This window comes from Hemitrygon akajei, chromosome 7, assembly GCF_048418815.1.
Source record: "Hemitrygon akajei chromosome 7, sHemAka1.3, whole genome shotgun sequence".
NCBI classification, from domain to species: domain Eukaryota; kingdom Metazoa; phylum Chordata; class Chondrichthyes; order Myliobatiformes; family Dasyatidae; genus Hemitrygon; species Hemitrygon akajei.
Genome location: NC_133130.1, coordinates 54963390 through 54969749, shown reverse-complemented (window position 1 = coordinate 54969749; position 6360 = coordinate 54963390).

Sequence of the window (6360 nt, the reverse complement as noted above, 5' to 3'; positions counted from 1 at the left end):
GCATTAATCATGTCAGATAAAGCTCCAGTTTAATTTTGTGACCTGAAAGAAGCTAACTGTTAAGTTTGTGCTGACGCGAGGGCAGATTGTTCCACTGGGAGACACTAAATTGAAATTAAGGCTGTTGCTGATGACCTACAGGATGTGTCTGTGAATGTTGCAATATTCAAATGGTGAAAAAGCCTGTTCGTGTCTATTCATACTGGGTGAATGGCCAGTAATGTTCTTTACCCCATGGGGAAGGTGGTTGCATTACAAAAGAGGAAAGAAAGCAGGAAGAAAGGAATGGATATGACATAACTTTATTTCGGTGCACTACGGGTTCTCTCCTCCCAGTGGCCTAATGGTATGCTCCTCGGAGCCCTGTTAGGAAGGAACAGAGTAAGCCCTTGCACCTCTGGTTAAGGTCTTCAGGTTAAAGATCTGACCAAATGTCCTCAATATGCCACTTTTATAGCTGTCTGAGAAAGAGCAGGAGAGCTGCCTACCTTAAATTCTTTTGTCTGTTTACTCCTTACAAAGAGCAAACACCCAAGAAATGTTTTTTTTAAATTATCATTCTGACAAGCCCACAGCAGTTTGCTGAATTGTCCTGTAATAAATTTTATAATTTCATAGATTTTATTATCCTCATAAAAATCATAAAACTACCTTGCAAGGTATTAAATTTCACAAACGTTTGAGAAGGTCTTAAATAATGTTTGCACAAATGTCTGATCAACGGCCAGCAACATGAATGCATCTTTCGTTTAGCTGAAGAGTTGTTCCTTGCATTTTTGTCTGCCAAGTCCAGCAAAATACAACTGAATTCAACTCCAGTACTACCTACATTACACATCTCTGTAATGTAAGATATAAATTAATGCTTGCCTAGACCTTGCCTATAACTTTCACAACATGTATCAGTAGTGAACATTGACATTCTGCAGGTATAATGTTATTATATATCATATTTAAGATTGAGACACTTCAGCTTTAAACTATGTAGTTACATTATTAAAACTGCAGATTTCTAATACAAGTAAACTAATGAAAGGAGCAGAACAGGTCAATGTTTAAAATTGCAATCTGATTCTTTCCATTGTCAATATTACAAATGTCCCATTTAAAACTCCTTCCACTCACCTAGACTTATGTCCTCTTATTTTGATACCCATGATATGGGAAATAAAGATGCTGACTATCTATACCTCTGCCTCTGCAAGATCACCCTCAGCCTCCATCGGTCCAGGGAAATTAAACCCCGTTTGTCCAATCTATTCCCATAACTAGTCATCCAATCTAGAGAAGCCCTGGTGAATCACATCTGCACTCTTTTGAGTGTAATCATATCTGTCCTACAGTGCAGTGAGGAGAAATGGGCACCATTCTCCAAATGTGGTCTAATCAGTGTTTTGTAAAAGTTGCAATATAATATCCCCATTTTTTTATTTCTATGCACTGAACTATGGAGGAAAGCTGAAGGGTGACTTAATAAAGATGTATAAAATCATGAGGGCATAGATAAGGTAAATGATCACAGATGTTTTCCTGTTGTTGAGGAATGTAAAATTGGAGAGCACAGATTTAAAGGGGACCAGAGGGATCACTTTTTCACAGTGTGTGGTGGATAGCATGGAACAAGCAGGCAGGGAAAGCAGATACATTTACAGTATTTGAGATATTTAGAGAGTACATGGATAGGAAATGTTTATCGGCATTTAGGGCAACTACAGGGAAATTGAACTAGTCCAGGTAGGCAACTTGGTCTCATATGGACAAATTGAGTCAACTGACCTGATTCAATGCTGTCCAAGCACCAATCCCTGCAGTGTACCACTAGTCACAGATTTCTAACCAGAAAGACGTCCTTTCACCTCTATCAAATTAGATAGTTCGCTTCAAATCTCATATGCCTTAACCTTCTGGACTAGTCTACTATGCAGTCCATAAAGACCTGCTCCCTTATCAGTCAAATTAGTGAGCAGGATCTCTTGCACACAAGCCCATGCTGACTATCCCTGATAAGTCCTTGCCTTTCCAAGTGTACATAAGTTATTTTCCTCAGGATTTTCTTGAAGAATTTCCCTACTACTGATATAAAGCTCATCAGCCTGGCTTGTCCCTGCCATTCTTCTTGAATAACATAAGCTATCCTCCAAACATCTGTCACTTTATCTTTGGCTAAAAAAGATGCAGAATTCTCCATGAGGTACCCAACAATCTTTCCCTTGCTTCCTATAGCAAGCTGGGATCAGTCTCATCTGGCTCTGGTGATTTATCAACCCTTGTGCCTTCCATAACATTTAACAAGCTTCTTATTAAATTCAGATACATTTCAGAGTATTCACATACCCGTCTCTGAACTCATTATGTTTCATGTTCTGTTCCTTAGTGAATTATATATTTTGTTGCTTCGCTCTATCATTTTTTCCTTTCTCTTAAATTCTCTGAATCCCATTGCCACTAACACCTTGCACAACCGCCACACATTTTATTATTTAGTTTAAGCCTTATTACAAACATCACCCCTTAGTAATAATAATCAGAGAGGCACAGAGAGAATGTGGAATTACCGACAAGTACCTTTATTGTCTCAATGAAACAGCACATGAATTTACAAACCGAATACCAGTGTGCACCCCTTCATGAACATGTCAAAGAATAGAAAAGGTAATGTCAGTAAAAGGAGTTTACGCTGGCCATGTGTTCTTCATGGTCCCATGGTCCATGGGTCTCTGGTGGTTGGAGAGTTATCACTACCTTTGCATTCAAAGCATCTGTTTTTATAGTCATTCCTTACCAGTTCAAATGCTGCACTTCAGTGTTATTTGCTATGGGTCAAGTGACTGACCTTTAACACCTTCTTATTGGCTCTGGTCCAAGCAAGTATCCATTCATTGACTTCTTCTGCAAGTGACTTCTTCTGAAAGAATTTATTGCTCCTTGTTCTAAATCAGTTACCAAACCAGTAGCCAGCTGGAATCTCTCAGGGCAGACACATACCCCACTATTCATAAACCTGCCATGTTATATCTAACAAAAGAACACCTCATAAATAATTTCTTATTTGGAAATTATCTGTAGTCCAGCAGATTACCTGGAGCATCATTGTGTCTACTTTAAAACATTAATCCAGCCAAGTAACTCTAGTTCACAAAATAGAGGATGCAGAGCAACTTCACAAAATGGCAGCCTCCATTCCTGGTCTGTCTGCTTCTACTGTCCTTGAATCATTCAAATTCACTGATTTGCAGACCTCATTTCTTTCTGGTCAATATCTTGTTCCTACATCACAATCTATTTGATTCACTAAGCCATTGATCCAACTAATGACCCATGAGAAGCCCATACCAAAAGAACAATTTGTTTTTCCCAGTATTGATATTAGATTCCTTCTTTTTTGGCCCTTTAGCTTTTCCACTTATCACCTCACAACTTCTCACCTCGTCCGCCATCCAAATGGCTTCACCTATCACCTTCTCGCTTGTACTCCTTCCCCCTCCTCTTCCTTCTTATTGTTGCTTCTTCCTCCTTCCTCTCCAGTCCTGATGATGGGTCTCGGCATGAAACATCAACTCTTTATTCCTTTCCATAGATGCTGCCTGACCTGCTGAGGTCCTCCAGCATTTTGTATGTGTTAATCTGGATTTCTGGCACCTGAAGAAACTCAGTTTATTGATATTAATTCTCCATTTCTCACATAGCTATCCTTCAGATACACATTCAATACTATTTTCTTATTTATTCTTTAGCAACTTGCATGTGGCTCAGTCCTGAGATTGTGGATTTGCTTGTTATTTTGAACCTTTGAACTGTTCCAACTTCTGCAACATGACTTCTTTCTTTATCTTGTCTATAGTGCTTGTTTCTATATATAGTCTTCCCCCTCCTGCTCCAAGTTCCTCTCCAACCCCAATGAGGTGAAATTAACCCTGAGACAAGCAGACCTTACAATTTTTCAGTATTGAGCTTTTGGCTACAAGAATAACGTATATGCCCCTACCAATACTGCAATGCATTTCACAACCCGCAGCTGAATCCTGCCCCCCCCCCCCAGTACAGCAGTCTATGTTAATCCTCCTCAGCAAGAATTGTACACCACTTTCTTCAAGTGCAAAAGCTGAGGCTCCTACTGAATTGCAGCTTCAATTTCTACGCCTGCCTCTCTTATAGTTACATCTTGTTCCATTTTAATTGAGTTCTGCAATACTTAACTGAAGTCCTGTAACTCCTAGAAACATTATGTCCAGGTACAATTCCCTGTCCCTGCTGAATTAACACCGAGCCACAGTTGCTCAAACTGCAGATGTTTGCTGTCGATGTGATTGCCAGAGAACGCGATGGATCCATCTATTCCCACAACTACATCTCTGTCATCTAATCTGCCCTTCCGTGCTGGTCTTAACTTAAGTAAGGTTCTAAATTTAAATGGTTTATTCATTTTTTAAGATAAAGCATCACCATTTTCAATTACGATGGCAACATTTAACACTTTTGGGTAACTATATGGAAAGGAAGGGTTTAAAGGGATGTTTTCTAAATGCGGGCAAATTGGACCAGTTGTTTGGCACCTTGATCAGCATGGATGTGTTGGGCAAAGGGGATTCCTTCTATGCTGTATTGCTCTATGGCTTCCCTTATCTGACCAAAGTCCCTTACTCACTAAATTTAAAACTCTGCAAACACTGAACTAAAACATGAAAGCTTCTAAATGCTACACATAATTGAATTAAATTTGCAAAATCATGAAGTTTTTCAAAATCACCCTCATATTATAACTACAAGAGGCTCATTGCAATGAAGATCATTATGTGAAGTTATTTGAGTTTCAGATACCTAATCCTAGCAGAGAATCCCAATAGACCAATTAGAACCACTTCATGCAATTCCTAATCCTTGCATAACACTGAATAGCAGATTCAAATCTGTAGAATAAAATAATGTCTCATCATGTCTGTCTTTACTTAGTCAGTCCACTTTGATGGGCATTATACGAACCTAATTATTTTACACATTGCTTTGCTCAGTTCCTTTTCAGATTTAACTACTGAATAAATTCTTTACCAGCAAATGACTCAAATTTGAATCTCACCGCAACAAGGAATAGTTGATGCAAACAGCAACAATGCCTTCAACAAAAATCCAGATATAAATGTAAAGGAAAAATTAATAGACAGTTAGATAAAATGGTTAAGAATTAGGTTCACGAAGAATATAAATACAGATCGCTTTTGTTGATTGACGTACAGTATATGTCAAAAAATTCTATATTATTCTGCAGTACATAACTTTTTTAACTATAGAGATAATGGAAAAATCATTTAATTAATTAATGCAAAGAACAATTAAACCCTTTCCTGTATCTTTCTTAAGTTTTGAAATATTGTCAATCTAATACTTATGCCAAATCTGTGAAATTTCTTTTTGATAGCTAGTTCTAAGGTAAGGTGATTGATTGCACTAAAATTGCTGAAAGGAACAACTTCTGATGTTAAATGTCCATCTACCGTAGCACGTTGTGTAACTTTAAGATCCAAATTTCAGTATCAAAGGTCACTGATCAGAATAGCACCCTTAAATGGAGCAAAATAGAACAATACTCATCTAACAATGTGACACTTTTGGCACACAAACCAACCATCCTGCATGTTGAATGAAAAATGGAAATAAAAGAGGCTTTGATCCAGACAGTTTGAGCGGGATTTTTACTTCATGGCCAAAAATGGTAAGTCAGTGTTTAGTTTTCATTATCCCTTTCTCATGAGATGGGCATCACTAACTATCTTTCCAAAGTTTAAGTTTAAAAGTAAATCATTATCAATATACAAACATGTCACCACATACAACACTGAGATTCATTTTCTTGAAAGCGTACTCAATAAATCTGATAACCATAATAGAATCAATAAAAGTCTACACCAACCAGTGTGCAAAAGACAACAAACTGTGCAAGTATAAAATCAAAGAAATAATAATAAATAAGCAATATATATCAAGAACATGAGATGAAGAGGCCTTGAAAGTGAGTTCATAGGTTGTGGGAACAGTGAGCGAAGTTACCTCCTCTGGTTCAGGAGCCTGATGGTTGAAGGGTAATAATGGTTCCTGAATTTGGTGGTGTGAGTCCTGAGGCTCCTGCGCCTTCTTTCTGATGGCAGCAGCGAGAAGAGAAAGTGATCTGGGTGCTGGGAATACTTTATGGTGATGCTGCTTTCCTGCAACAGTGCTCTGTGTAGATTTGTCCAATAGTGGGGAGGGTTTTACCCATGATGGGCTGTGATGCAGTACACTCTCCAACACATTTCTATAAAAGTTCGTCAATGTTTTAGATGTAATCCCAAATCTTGATGAACTTCTAAGGAAAAAGAGGTGCTGCCA